The 15,697-nt window shown below is 38.8% G+C and overlaps 1 long non-coding RNA gene across 7 annotated transcripts in view; it reads left to right on the forward strand.

Moving 5' to 3' along the window:
* The window catches only part of LOC103010051 (uncharacterized), a 133,660-nt gene that overhangs the window by 21,299 nt on the left and 96,664 nt on the right, over positions 1–15,697 (forward strand). For all 7 annotated transcript variants that reach the window (XR_009009473.1, XR_009009474.1, XR_009009477.1 and 4 more), the window contains one exon: positions 8,348–8,442. This is a non-coding gene — a long non-coding RNA (uncharacterized LOC103010051). The remainder of the gene's footprint in view (positions 1–8,347; positions 8,443–15,697) is intronic.

A 15,697-nucleotide genomic window follows, 5' to 3' on the forward strand; every position in this document is an offset into this window, starting at 1 on the left:
CGCCGGCCCACAGCGCTGCATTCCACGTCTGCTCACAGTTGGTCTTCTATGTTTATTGAAAGAACGAATGACCTATGAGAGGGCAGGGATTCGGCAAATAAGAAGGCGTTTTGCAGGAGTGTGGATGGGTGCTCGCGTGTGCCCACATGCATATGTGCCGCGTGATCTATAAAGTAGAGCTCAGTCTGTGACGTAAGATGCTGCCTGTATAGTAATCCCCCCTTATCCTTAGGGGATACATCCCATGACTCCCAATGGATATCTGAAACCTCAGATACATAGGTACCAAACCCTATATAAACTGTTTTTTTCCTGTACATATATACCTGTGATAAAGTTTAATTTATAAATTAGGCACAGTAAGAGATTAACAACAACTAAAAATAAAACAGAACAGTTATAACAATATACTGTAATAAACATGGTGTGAAGGTGGTTTCTTTCTCTCAAAATATCTTATTGTACAAATTTAAAGCCTTTTCCGTCTTAACTAAGCATTTCTCATGCACTGTGGCTGTAACTTTTGCAGTCTGAGGTTTGAGAGCCAAACTAGCATGAATTTCTTTTTCCTTCTTCACGGTTTCACCGATAGAAGAGTCATTCTTACCGTAGATCTTAGCAACCTCAACAGATGATTTCTCTTCCTTTCCTCATCAAGTGGGGGAACTTTGACCTTTTCACTTAAAGGAAGAAGTTTGTGGCGTCTCTTTGGCATTATCCGAATTGCCAGCATCATTACTTCTGTGCTTTGGCGCCATTATTAAGTAAGATAAGGGTCACTTGAACACAAGCACTGTGATACCTCGACAGTAGATCTGATGACTGAGAGGCCTACTAAGTGGCTGACAGGCAAGATATGCTGGACAAAGGGATGGCTCGTGTCCTGGGAGAGATAGCACGAGATGTGGCGAGATGGCGCGAGATTTCATCACGCTACTCAGAAGGGCATGTGATTTAAAACTTAACGAATTGTTGGGAATTCCCTGGAGGTCCAGTGGTTAGGACTCGGTGCTTTCACTGCTGTGGCCTGGGTTCGATACCTGGTCAGAGAACTAAGATCCCACAAGCCACACGGTGCAGCAAAAACAAAAACAAAACAAGAAACCCCCCCCCCCCAAAACTTATGAATTGTTTACTTTGGGAATTTTCCACTTAATATTTTCAGACTGCGGTCGACCGTGGGTAACTGAAACAGTGGAAAACAAAACCGAGGGTAAGGTGAGACAACTATAAATCAGGACCAGGTGACCCAGGAGTCACAAGGTCCACGAGGGAACAGTAATCACGGCGCTGCAGTGACTTGAACGATGCCAAAGCAAAGCCAGCACCTCACCCTGCAGAACAGCACAGCAACTGAGCGTGGTAGTCTCGACTCTTTTTGTTGCTGGAACAGACAGCTCCAGATTTACATTATTCTGTCCAAAGGAACCCAGAGGAAGGTGAGCATCCATTAACAAAATATCAGGATAGGAGCCTGATGGACCCAGCTTAGGTCACATACCCTTCCCTGGGCTAATCTCTGTGGCCACGAGGCTGGGGTCTATTTTGGCCAGTCTTGGATTACTTATTGATCCTTTGGCGAGGGAACAGGGTCCCATGATTGGCATCTCCAACAGAAGCACGTGGAGTGGGAATCACAGTTCCTCGAAGGAATAGTGGCTACTGCCCGAAGAACTGGAAGAGATGGCTGTGGAGATGAAACAGGTTCACTCCCAGCAGTGACCTTGACCTATTCTAATGAACTGAGGCATCCAGCCAGCCCCAAAGGGATGCATCCTATCCCCCTGACCAAGCTCCTTGAACCTCCCCATTGAAGGACTGTTCACCTTGAAGTGACCTTGAAGGTAGTGTTTATTTCCTGGGGGGTCTAGGGTCATAGTGCAAAACAAGCATGGTCAGTCTAAACATCTTTTTGAAGTCTCCTGTTTAAAACGAAAAATATTTTGTGGATTGTATTGAATCCATTTAGTTTAAAAGTAATGTTTTATCCCCAATTTTTATTTTGAACCTACAGAAAAGTTGAAAAAAAAATACTACAATCAACACCCATTTTCATCAGATTTGTTGTTAACATTTTGCCACATCCACTTTATTTCTCTCTCTTCACACGTACCTATGCAAAGATACACACAAAAGAACCTAAAGATATTTCCCTTTTTTTCCCCTCTAAACAAGTTAAGACTTAGTTGCAGGTACAATGACACTTCATCCCTAAGTACTTAAAGTTATACCTCCAAAGAACAGAAACATTCTCTTACGTAACCGCAATTTAATTATTATACTCAAGAAATTTGACATTGATGCAATAATATTATCTAACATATAGCTCATATTCAAATTTCCCCAAGTATCTCAATAATGTTCTTTAAAGTGTTTGTGTTTTTTTTTTTTTTCTCGTGCTCTGGGATCCAGTCAAGGATGACACATTGCATTTGGTTTTCTTATTTCTTTAGTCTCCTCTTTTTGTCTTTCATGCCATTGATATTTTTGGAGCCCAAGCTCCAGTTGCCAAATGTCCCTTAATTTGGAACTCTCTGATTCTTTCCTTATGATGAGATTCAACATTTTTGGATGGAATACTATGTACTTCTCAGTGCATCCCGTCAGGGACACATGATATCGGTGTGCGCAATTATTGGCAGTGTTCACTTTGATCACTTGGTTAATATGGTGCCTGCTGTATAATTAATAAGGAATTCACATGAGATCACGTAAATGTCCTGTTTTCCAGCAGCCTTCTACACTATGGTGGTTATTGTCTGAATCAGTCATTCCTCTGGTGATTATAAAATGGTGATTTTTCTATTTCTATCATTTCTTCTTACATTTTTGAGTTGGTATTATTCTATCTTTTAAAAAAACCTTTCCCTCTATGCAACATTTATTTTTTATTTTTAGTAACAATAGGGACTTGTGGATTTTTTTTTTTTTAACACTTCTTAATTTTATTTATTTATTTATTTTTGCTGTGTTGGGTCTTCGTTTCTGTGCGAGGGCTTTCTCTAGTTGCGGCAAGCGGGGGCCTCTCTTCATCGTGGTGCGCGGGCCTCTCACTATCGTGGCCTCTCTTGTTGCGGAGCACAGGCTCCAGACGCGCAGGCTCAGTAATTGTGGCTCACGGGCCCAGTTGCTCCGTGGCATGTGGGATCTTCCCAGACCAGGGCTCGAACCCGTGTCCCCTGCATTGACAGGCAGATTCTCAACCGCTGCGCCACCAGGAAAGCCCGACTTGTGGATTTTTAAAAATTTAATGTGTTATAATCCCTTCTTGTTTTTATGCGTTTTGATGCTCATATTGTCTGAAGTTTGGCCAGAGAAAGTTCCTTCACACCACCTCCTCTGTCCTTTTGAGATAGCTACATCAGTTTTTGAGAGTGTTCTTAATGTCTGGCAGAAGATATTCCAGACTGACCTTGTACTTTCTCTGCCTCAGCCCTGGAATCAGCCATTTCTCCAAAGGGCGCTGATTCTTTTTCATGAAGGATGGTATTTAGAAACCAAGGCATAGGTGGTGGGTGTACTCATTACTATTGGTATGACACTGCTTCCATGCTATCAGAGCCAGGGAATACATCTATGTATATACGTGCACATACACACATATACCCACACATACCTGTAGTTATTTCTACATCTGTCTATACATATTAAAAGCTATGAGTTCACAGTTCACACTGATAGCTCCAGTTCCAATCAAATAGCCCAGGATTCATTCTATCATTCTCCCTTTCCATATTTGCAACTCCATTCCTCAACAATGAGAAACCATATGGAGGATAAAATTTAATTTTGCAAACATTGTGTTATATGCATAGAATGGAATTGTACTCAGTAATAAACAAAAATGAACTAATGCTCAACATGGATTAATGGATGAATCAAAAAAATTACATTACAGCAGAAACTAACACAACATTGTAAAGCAATTATATTCCAATAAATATGTTAAAAGAAATTACATTGAGTAAAAGAATCAGACACATATACAAAATAGATACACATAATGTATATTCCATTTACACAAAGTCCAAGAACAAGCAAAACTAATCTATGGGGATAGAAATCAGAAAGTGGTTGCTTCTGGAGCGGGTGGGAGGAGTGGCTGGAAAGGAACACAAGGGGATTTTCTGGGGTGATAGAAACATTCTAGATCTTGTTCTGAGTGGTGTGTACACAGATGTATTCAATTGTCAAAATTCATTGAACTGAACACTTTATATCTGTACATTTTATTGTATGTAAATTCCTTCATTAAAAAAGGAAGATACAAAAATATGCAAAATGCTCTTGAACAAATGAAAAGATTAAATTTCATTCATAGTAAGAGGATGCAAATTAAAACTGCACTGAGATACCACTTTCATTTATCTAAATGGCAAAAATTCAAAACCTTGACAAGACACACTGTTGGTGAGCCCATGAGAAAATATGCAATAATATCTAAAAATATCTAAGTATCTAAAAATAGCTATATTTCCTCTCTGCCCCATTCTGGGTATTTATCCTGAATATATAGTCTAATGCTAAATTTCCGTATATACTTGGGTCTGTTTCTGGACTTCCTATTTTTTCTGCTAGTCTGTCTATATTATGCTCCAATACCATACAGCTATAATTATAGAGGTTTTATAGTATGTTTCAATGCTATTAGAGCTAGTCTTCCCTCCTTGCCTTTATTTTTCAGTTTTTCTACCTATTCTTGTACACTTTATTTTTAAAAATGTATATGAAGTTTAGAATCAACTTGTCTGTGCCAGAAACAAAAACTTATTAGTATTTTTTTGGAATTGCATTACATTTATAATTTAGGGATAGGTGACATCTTTATGATGGGTGATACTTCCCAAAAGCAAGGAATGTCTTTCCATGAAGTATACTTTACATGTTTCAGGAATGCTCATATGGGATTTCCTCATATAACTTTTACACATTTCTTATTAATATCTAAATATTTTATCTTTGTTGTTGTTGCTATTGTAAATGGGGTTTTGTTTTTGTTACCCCTTTTAGCTGGTCATTGTTTGTGTATATGTACCTGTTGATTTCTGTAGCTTAATTTTATATCCTGCTATATTATTGAACTGCTTTTTTTGTTTAAGTTAGTTTTATCTTTGGACCACTTGGCTTTTGCAAGTATAATATCATGTCATCTGCAAATATAGTTTTACTTCTCAGTTTCCAATTTTTATAATTCAAATTGCTTCCTCCTGTCTAATTGCATTGGCTGTAACTCAAATATGGTGTTAAACATGTAGTAGTAGAGATAGTTGGCATCCTTGCCATATACCTGACTTTAGTGGGAATGTCTCTAGTGTTTCCCAATTAAATAGAAAGCTGGCTTTTGGACTTAGGTATTTTTTTAATTGCGTTAAGGAAATACCCATCTTCCTATTTTACTTAGTATTGGAATGAGTGCTGAATTTTATCAAAAGCCTTTTCAGCATTTATTGAAAACAATCGTACAAATGTTCTTCTTATATTAATATGGTGAATTATATTAAAGGATTTCTTAATATCAAACCATTCTTGCACTCCTCATATAAATTTCACTCCATCATGCTACTGGATCCTGTTTGCTAATGTTTTATTTAGGTTTTTTTTTTTTTTGCATCAATATTCATGAGACTGATCTTTAAGTTTATGTGTATATGCTATATTTATTAGGTTTAAGTAGGAATGTTAATCTTGCTTTGTACAAAAGTTAAACATTTCTGTTTTCTATGCTCTGAAATAATTCACATAGCATTGCAATTACTCCAGTTTTCAAGATTTGGTAGAATTCCTCTCTGAAACTATCTGAGCGTGATGATTTTTTTATGGGGTAGTTCTTTAAAATGTCCTTAAAAATTTTAATGGAAATATGTCTGCTTAAGAATTTTCTTTCTACTGGGGTCAATTTTGTAAAATTGTATTCCTAGAAAGTTATCCATTTTATCTAAGTTTTCAAATTTGTGTAGGATTGTGCAATGTAGTCTTCCATGATTTTTAAAATTTCCTTCATGTTAAGACATTTCTCACTTTCCTTTTTTCTATATTCATGCTTTTTTTCTTTACGTTAGCCAGTGTGCCTCTCACCCCCAAGGAAACGTTTTAATCTATTAATTAGTTCTCTTATTTTTCTGGGATTTTAATTTCTGCTTTAATATGTATTACTGCTTTCCTTAAGTTATTTGGTTGACTTTGTTTTTCTAGCTTTTTGAGTTGGAGTGTCATTCACTTGTTTTCCTTCTTTTATCTTTATGGATATAAGTATTTGAGGTTATGAGTTTCTCTTTGATCACTGCTCTAATGTCTGCCATAAATTCTCATATATAGTGCTTTATTTTTTGTAAGAAATACTCCTGTTGTGGTTTTTATTTCCACTTTCACCTGACTTTTTTTAAAAATTAATTAATTAATTAATTTATTTATTTTTGGCTGCGTTGGGTCTTTGTTACTGCACGCGAGCTTTCTCTAGCTGTGGAGAGCGGGGGCTGCTCTTCGTTGCGGTGCACGGCTTCTTATTGCAGTGGCTTCTCTTGATGCAGAGCACGGGCTCTAGGTGCGCAGGCTTCGGTAGTTGTGGCACATGGGCTCAGTAGTTGTGGCACACGGGCTCAGTAGTTGTGGCTCATGGGCTCTAGAGCGCAGGCTCAGTAGTTGTGGCACACAGGCTTAGCTGCTCCGCGGCATGTGGGATCTTCTGGACCACGGCTCGAACCCGTGTCCCCTGCATTGGCAGGCGGATTCTTAACCACTGCGCCACCAGGGAAGCCCCACCTGACTGTTTTTTAATAGAGATTGTTTTAATTTTCACCTGTAAAGGCCTTTAAAATATTTCGTCATTTCACTGTATTGTGATAAGAATTATAAAGTCCTCATCAGTTAAAATTTTTTTCTTCCAAAATATTAAAGTAAAATTGACATGGGGAAGATGAGATATGTTCACCTGGTAGTGTCTTGTTGCCCCTGGCGTACAACCACACATCCCTGACAGCATGTTTAGTAATTTTTGGTCATATTTTTAAAGGGTAGAATCAGTTCTTCTCGTAGGTATTCAAGTATTATTTTCTTATCAGTATAATGATGGTATTTGATTAAAGTAGTCTGGATACATCAAACCATATTGGTTCACTAGACTATCAACCTAAAATTATGTATATGCACTCAGTTCTCCTATGGTTCAAAAATTTTATGATAATTAAATTCCTCCCTTTTTTTTCAGTCCCCTGGAAATTATTTGATTTCATGCAATCTTTGTTTTACTGTATGCTCAAGGTTACCTAATAGGTTATCAGCCTGCATTAAGAACAAGGTGATGGCTGTAATCACCACAACCTAGTAAAGATCTAACAGTTAATAAGTGTTCAAGAAATAATTTTTAAATTGATGAGAGAGTAAATGAATATTTATTCATATAGATTATAACATCAATTATGATTACATATAGAACATATAGATTATATGTTAATATATGCATGTTACATGATATATTACATATGAATATAATATATAGAACATATAGATTATAATTCACTTACTTTTGCAAAATAACATCACTCTGATAGATCTTCAAGTAGTTCAGTATGGATGTTTTCATCTTAGTACTAATACCCCTTTTGTGTCATACTTATCTAAGGTTAATGGGTTGTGCTTTATAGCTTAAGTACAGTGTGTTGGAAATTGCATTTTCAAGGGTGAGTGTCAGAAGACCTAGAGTTTCCCAGGCTAATGGAAAGGAAATAATTCCTCTGGCTGTCTTAAAATAATAAATCATACAGTCTTTCAGTTGATGGTACAAAAAAAAAAAAAAAAGAACTCTTGAAAGGATTGATGATGGAAAGGATGGCTTTACAAGTCACGGAGTCTTTTCCTTAGGTGAGGGTCTCTAGACGGAATGTGTAATGGAGCACAGCTTTAATAAGCAAAACTCTGAGAGTTGTGTGGTTGTCTGTTACATTTGGTAGCCTCCAGGGAACCATGCCTCCTGGTGTGAAAGTTCCAGGGCTAAACCTTAGAAGCCTTGTCAACGTCTGCTTTTCATTCTTGGAACCAGCCACGATGCTGTAACAGCCCAAGCCACATGCAGAAGCCACACTGAGGAGTAACAAGGCACTCCAGCAGTGAGCCACCTTGGATGTGTCACCCTAGTTCAACCCCTAAATCAAGGGTGAGAAAACTATGGCTTTCAGCCAAAAGTGGCCTGCCATCTGATTCTGTAAATAAAGTTTTACTGGAACACAGCCATGCCCATTTGTTTATATATTATCTATGACTGCTTTCTCACTACAATGGCAGAGTAGAATAGCCATGACAGGGACCTTATGACCCACAAAGCCTAAAATATTTACTATTTGACCCTTTATAGCAAAGTTTGCTGAATGCTGCCTTAGATGACTGCACCCTCATCTGCCATCATGTGAAGCAGAAGAACTGCCTGGCTGAATGAAACCAACCCACATCGTGAGTGATAATCTAATTGTTGCCGTCTTAAATCATTAAGTTTTGGGATGGTTTGTTATACATCAACAACTGAAACAAACTGTAAAATCTAATATCTGTATTTTATAAGCTTGATGATTTCATGGTTTAAATTTTTCTTTTCTTTTCTCTTAACTTCCAGTAAGCTCTGTTGAAATTTTTCCTATGTGTCTTAGCTACATGTCACTGAAACTTCTCTCTCCAAGGTGAACACATTCTTTGTTCCTAAATTCACTAGATGTCTTTGAGTCTTCATCTCATTTAACTCTTGGTCAGCATTTGACACTCCTGACCACCTCTTTGTTCTTGAAACATCTTCTCCCTTTTATTCATTTAAATCATAATCTCCTAATTTTCTTTTGTCTTTCAAGAAGTTTCTTGTCAATTTCTTTTGCGGAGGGTGGGAGGGGAGAGGCGGGTGCTGATCTTCTGCCTAACATTTAATGTTCAAGTCCTCAAGATTCTCTCTTAGATTTCATTTGACATTCAACTAATATATATTGAGCCTACTGTATGCCAGACATTATTCTAGGTACTTGGGATACATTAGCAAACAAAACAAACAAAACTCCCTTCCCTTGGAGAAATTTTTAAATGTACACATAATAAAATAAATCAGTACAAAACTAGATGTTAATAAGTGCTTTAGAAAAAATAAACAGAACAGGGGCGTAGGGAGTATGGGGTAGGGGGAGGTGGGAATTTAAAGAAAGAATAGATCAGAATAGGCATTTCTGAGATTATGATATTGGAGCAAAACCTTAAAAAAGGGAAAGGAACCAACCTGTGGGTATCTAGAAAAGCATCCCTCTAATAATTAATGATGTTGAGCATCTTTTCATGTGCCTGTTGGCCATCTGTATGTCTTCTTTGGAGAAATGTCTATTTAGGTCTTCCACCCATTTTTTGATTGGGTTGTTCATTTTTTTGATATGGAGCTGCATGAGCTATTTGTATATTTTGGAGGTTAATCCTTTGTCCGTTGATTCATTTGCAAATATTTTCTCCCATTCTGAGGGTTGTCTTTTTGTCTTGTTTATGGTTTCCTTTGCTGTGCAAAAGCTCTTAAGTTTCATTAGGTCCCGTTGGTTTATTTTTGTTTTTATTTCCATTACTCTAGAATGTGGGTCAAAAAAGATCTTGCTGTGATTTATGTGAAAGAGTATTCTTCCTATGTTTTCCTCTAAGAGTTTTATAGATTCTGGTCTCACATTTAGGTCTTTAATCCATTTTGAGTTTTTTCTTTTTTTTTTTTTTTGGCTGCGTTGGGTCTTCATTGCTGCGTGCGGGCTTTCTCTAGTTGTGGCAAGTGGGAGCTACTGTTGGTTGCGGTGCGCGGTCTTCTCATTGCGGTGGCTTCTCTTGTTGCAGAGCACAGGCTCTAGGTGCGCGGGCTTCAGTAGTTGCGGCACGTGGGCTCAGTAGTTGTGGCGTGCAGGCTCAGTAGTTGTGGCACACGGGCTTAGTTGCTCCATGGCATGTGGGATCTTCCCGGACCAGGGCTCGAACCCATGTCCCCTGCATTGGCAGGCGGATTCTTAACCACTGCGCCACCAGGGAAGTCCCTTGAGTTTATTTTTGTGTATGGTGTTAGGGAGTGTTCTAATTTCATTCTTTTACATGTAGCTGTCCAGTTTTCCCAGCACCACTTATTGAAGAGACTGACTTTTCTCCATTGTATATTCTTGCCTCCTTTGTCATAGATTAGTTGACCATAGGTGCGTGGGTTTATCTCTGGACTTTTATCCTGTTCCATTGATCTATATTTCTGTTTTTGTGCCAGTACCATACTGTCTTGATTATTGTAGCTTTGTAGTATAGTTTGAAGTCAGGGAGCCTGATCAAAACTACAATGAGGTATCACCTCACACTGGTCAGAATGGCCATCACCAAAAAATCTGCAAACAATAAATGCTGGAGAGGGTGTGGAGAAAAGGGAACCCTCTTGCACTGTTGGGAAAGTAAATTGATACAGCCACTATGGAGAACAGTATGGAGGTTCCTTAAAAAACTAAAAATAGAATTACCATATGACCCAGCAGTCCCACTACTGGACATATACCCAGAGAAAGCCATAACTCAAAAAGACACATGCACCCCAGTGTTCATTGTGGCACTATTTACAGTAGCCAGGTCATGGAAGCAACCTAAATGCCCATAGACAGAGGAATGGATAAAGAAGATGTGGTACATATATACAATGGAATATTACTCAGCCATAAAAAGGAACGAAATGGGGTCATTTGTAGAGACCTGGATGGACCTAGAGACTGTCATACAGAGTGAAGTAAGCCAGAAAGAGAAAAACAAATATCGTATATTAACACATATATGTGGAATCTAGAAAAATGGTACAGATGAACCTGTTTGCAAGGCAGAAATAGAGACACAGACATAGAGAACAAACGTTTGGACACCAAAGGGGGAAAAGGGGGTGGGATGAATTGGGAAATTGGGATTGACATATATACACTAATATGTATAAAATAGATAACTAATGAGAACCTGCTGTATAGCACAGGGAACTGCACTTTGCTGTACAGTAGAAACTAACACAACATTGTAAAACAAGTATACCCCAATTAAAAAAAAAAAATAGGACAAGTGAAAAGCATCCCAGGCAGAGAGTGCAGAAGTGCAAAAACCCTAAGGCAAGGAGCGAGCCTGGGGTGTCTGAGGACAGGAAGAATGCCCCTGGTGGTGGGATGCAGTGAACCCTAGGATATGAGGTCAGAGAAGCAACGGGCTCCAGATCCTGTAGTCCTTGTAAGCCATTGTCAAGACTTGGTCTTTTCTCAGGGAGATGGGGGTGGTCTTTGGGGAGTTTTGAGGAAAAGAATCAAGTCATCAAAAGGACCACTCTTGCTGCTGAATTGAAAAAGAATGGAGGTGGCTGGAATGGCAGCAGGCTCTGGGAGAGAGGCAGACAGAAAAAGGTGCCAACAGAAACCAAGAGGAGTGAGTCTCTCCTCTAACTGGACACACTTTTCTTGGACAATCTGAGGTACTCATGCTGTCCTGGTTCTAATGATCATTCATGGGCTGATACTCCCAAGTCTATTTTCTTCCAGCCCATATCTCTCTCCTGAGTCTCAGACTCACAAATCCAAAAACCTACTGGTCATCTCCTCTTTCAGTGTTTTGTGGGTGCCTCAGGCTCTGCTTTTTCATCTAAAACCTTTGTCTCCTCCGGTGCTCCCTGGATTTCACTACTGAAGCCACAGCCATGCCTTCTTATTAAGACTTTGTCTTTAAGAGGCTACTGCTAACATATGTTAGTGGACAATCCGTGGTGGCGCATAAATGCTTTGGGTTCCAGTAACACATCGTTATGGTTTAGTTTATCAGATTTTCTGCCTATAGCACTGGCTTGAAGGATTGGACATAGAATAAGTAGGTTTTAACTGGGGCAAGATGATGAAATGCTGCCTTAGATGACAGTTCAAGGCAGGGTGCTATAGTGGTAGGGCACTGAATACCCAGAGGATAGAAGATGGGAATTAGAGTGGATTCCTTACATTTTGCAGTTTTGACCAATAGGCGCATTGCCATTGGGTAAGTAATTCTGAATTTGTCACTTTTGTTACAAATAGTAAACTTACCATGTAGCCAGAATACAAGAGTGAAGTCTCCATAGATATTATAGAATTTTAATATGTGAATTCAATTTTCTTCCATCTCTCTTGGGAATTTTTTTGTCTACTCCCCATTACAATTTTAGAATTTAGTATTCATTCTTTTGACTTTAAGCAAAGGAGTTATGGAAAATATTTTATTAGAAGGGTGTGTGATTCCTTTTTCTATGATCTTTTTTTAAAATATATAATTTGTGTGTAAAGGAGCTTCAGAAATATCTTAATCTTTTTTGTTTAACTCTTATAAGTGGTTTTTAAAAAGTAATAATTTATACAAGGCAAATACATTTTCCCAGATTATTTTTTTCCATATCACACTTGTATGTGGGAAAGAGTCTTGTAAAAATCATTAGTGTGAAACTAGGCCAGTGAAGGCTATTATTTTTTATTAAAAAATCAACTTCAAAATGAATGTTTAAATGCAAGCTTAACATAGTTAAAAATGCAATTAAGTCTCACTCCTTGACACTTGAGAGCTCTTTTTATTTATTTGTCATAGTCAACAAATATTTTTCAAAGGCTTGCTCTGTACCAGGCAGTATGTTTGTGCTAGGGGTAGCGGGTAAGCAAAACAGAGAAGGAAGTCGCCACCGTGGAGCTTACTTCCACTGGGGGAGGGAGACAAAAAAATAGCACAAGATAATTACTGCTTGTAGTAAATGCTAGGAGGGAAATAAACAAAGCATGGAGGAAGAGAGACAGACAGACTTGGAGATGCTACTTAAGGAGGGTTTCTCTGAGAAAGTGAATTTGAGTTGAGGCTTGAAGGATGAGGCCGATTCCCCGGGAGAACTGGGAAGCGCCTTGGAGGGAGGGACCAGCAGGAGCAAAGGCCTAGAGGCAGGACAGGCTCAAGGTTCAAGAAAGAGAAAGGAGGCCAAAGTGACCAAGAATGGCAGAGCTGGAAAGAGGGCCGGGAGCCAGATTGTGCAGGATGTTATAGGCCTTGGTAAGGAATTTGAATTTTATTCTGAGTGTAGTAGGAAGACAACGAAGGATTTATGCAAAAGGAATGATGTGGCCAGGTGCTGTTCTTTGCTTTTTAAAAAATTGTGGCAGAATATACGTAACATAAAATTTACCGTCGTAACCATTTTTTAAGTGTACAATTCAGTAGCATTAAATGTATTCGTGATGTTGTACAACCATCACCACTGTCCATTTCCAGAACTCTTCGTCATCCCAAACAGAAACTCTGGATCCAATAAACAGTTACTACAGGCTGCCTTATATGGGAATCATTTTCTGTTCCTTTAAATTTTGCATGCCTGTGATGACTTTTCTTAGAAAGTCTCCCTAGGGAGAAGTCTTTCCGCCCAGGGAAAGCTATCATGGTGACTCCAGCAGTTCTGTCCCTAACCCTTATTATCCTCACACCTGTAATCCAGACTGGAGCTCACTGAAGTGCAGGCTAGTGCTTCTGGTTGGGGGCAAGTAGGAAGTAGCAGCTGGGTTTTAGACCAGTTCCGAGCAAATGATCTTCCTCATCTCAAAAACCGGCCACGCCACTTTGGAAAATAGTTTGGCAATTTTTCAAAAAGTTAAACATAAAACTACCGTGTGCCCAGCAGTTCTACTCCTACGCGTCTACTCGGGAAAAATGCAAACATGTATCCACACAAAGAATCCCACCTGAGTGTTCAGAGAAGCTTTGTTCATAATAGTCCCAAACTAGAAACAACCCACTGTCCATCAGCTGGCGAATGTATAAACACAATGTGGCCGGTGCACGCGACAGAATACTTTTCAGCCCCCAAAAGGAACAAACTACGGACACAGGCTATGTCAGAACCTCAGAAACATGATGCTAAGTGAAAGAAGCCACACACAGGCAAGCACATATTGTATGAACATGAAATAACCAGAAAAGGCAAATTTATAGACAGAAACTAGATTAGTGGTTGTCTGAGGTTAGGACTGGGAACAGAGATCACCTGTAAGTGGGCATGAGGGAGCTTCTTAGGGGAGATGAAACTATACTTAAACTGACTGATGATGATAGTTACACCATTTGGTAAAGTTGCTAAAAATCATTGAATTATACACTGAATGCGAGTGAATTTTATGCTGTGTAAAACGTACGTGATCAGCAGCTTGGATAGGGTCTGGTACTCAATGCTCACTGGAAGACAAAAGGTTCACCTGGACCAATATTGAAACCTTTTAATTGAGCAGAATGGGAAGGACAATCTGTCCTAACATTGCTGATATGCCTTGCTTTATCTGTGACAATTCTATTTTGAATGGCTCTCAGTCTCTCTATTTTAAGGGGAATTAAAGTCTCTAAAGCTTTTTTAAAAAGCCATAATTACCTAAGGTTGTCCCTATAACTGTGCAATTCTTATTTCCCTCAGCTTTTCCTACTAGGACTTCGGATCTGAAATAATTTTTGTTCCCTGAACTGTTATGTCTGTTCCCAAGTAAACTGGTTGTATCAAAGATTACTACTGAATATTTCATTTTTGGTGGCTTTGAGGAATTTGAGGAATTTGTTTTTTAAATTCTCAGAGAAGCTTTTGGTCCTCAAATGGCTGAAAGTTTCTGATCAAGATAACTTCACAAGATAACTTGGCCAGTGTTTGTTCAAATCCTGTGCTTGGCTGTTTTTGGAAAAATATCTTCAAATTAACTTTTGTTTACAGGGCATGGTTAGGAAAAGAATAACTATGTTATAAACATCCTTTTGAAAAGTAGCAATTTAGGAAGAACCTAAGAATCAGGACCTGTGGCGTGACCCTGGGTAAGTCTGATTACCTCTGTTTTCCCTCTTTTCTCATCTTGTACCCTGGGGACAGTATGTACCTTAAAGACAGTGACATATAGAAACACCTAGAACAGTGACCGCCAGCTAGGAAGCACTCCATAGGTGTTTTCTTTATTCCCAAGGAAAATGACCATCGGTAGTAGTTTGTATGGTATTTCTGTGGATGTTTTTCTTTTTGCACGATCATTTCCTTTCAAGAAGCAGAATGAAAACCATTGTACATCTTGGTTTTTGAAAGAACAAAGCCATCATCACCGTCTACATTATCATCATCGACAACAAACACTTGTAAATGCAGGGTGGTGTTGTGGTTAAAAGAGTGGGAGCTGGGTCAGCCTACCTGGGTGTGAATGCCAGCTCTGCTGTTACCAGCTCAAGTGACCTTGAACAACTCTCTTAACTTCCCTCGGCCTTGTTTTCATTAATCAGTTGGGACTCATACTGGTACCTTTGTCATAGGACAGAGATTAAATGATAGAATATGTGAAAAGCACAACACTGTAAAAATGGGGCCAAACGATGACTCTTAGTAACTGTAGATGCTTAGACTCTGTAGGAGAGACCATCCCCATTCTTGACCGGCCAGCAATCTCTGTTTGCACTTGAATGCTAAATTTTATGTGACTTTAATCAGTTTAGAGTTGCTAAGAACTCACATTTCCTTACTGGGAAATAGAAATTGCTACTGTAGATTTAATGAAAGGCAGAGACGTGTACTGTCTGGCTCTTCCCTCCTTTGGATTTAAGGAGGTGTGTACAGTAGGTGAGTCCAAGGAAAAGGTCTGAATTGGGCAGTGTTCATGTCTTTGGACCATCTCTTAGCAGTAGTCTCTCACTT

This window comes from Balaenoptera acutorostrata, chromosome 10 (assembly GCF_949987535.1).
Source record: "Balaenoptera acutorostrata chromosome 10, mBalAcu1.1, whole genome shotgun sequence".
Lineage (NCBI taxonomy): Eukaryota > Metazoa > Chordata > Mammalia > Artiodactyla > Balaenopteridae > Balaenoptera > Balaenoptera acutorostrata.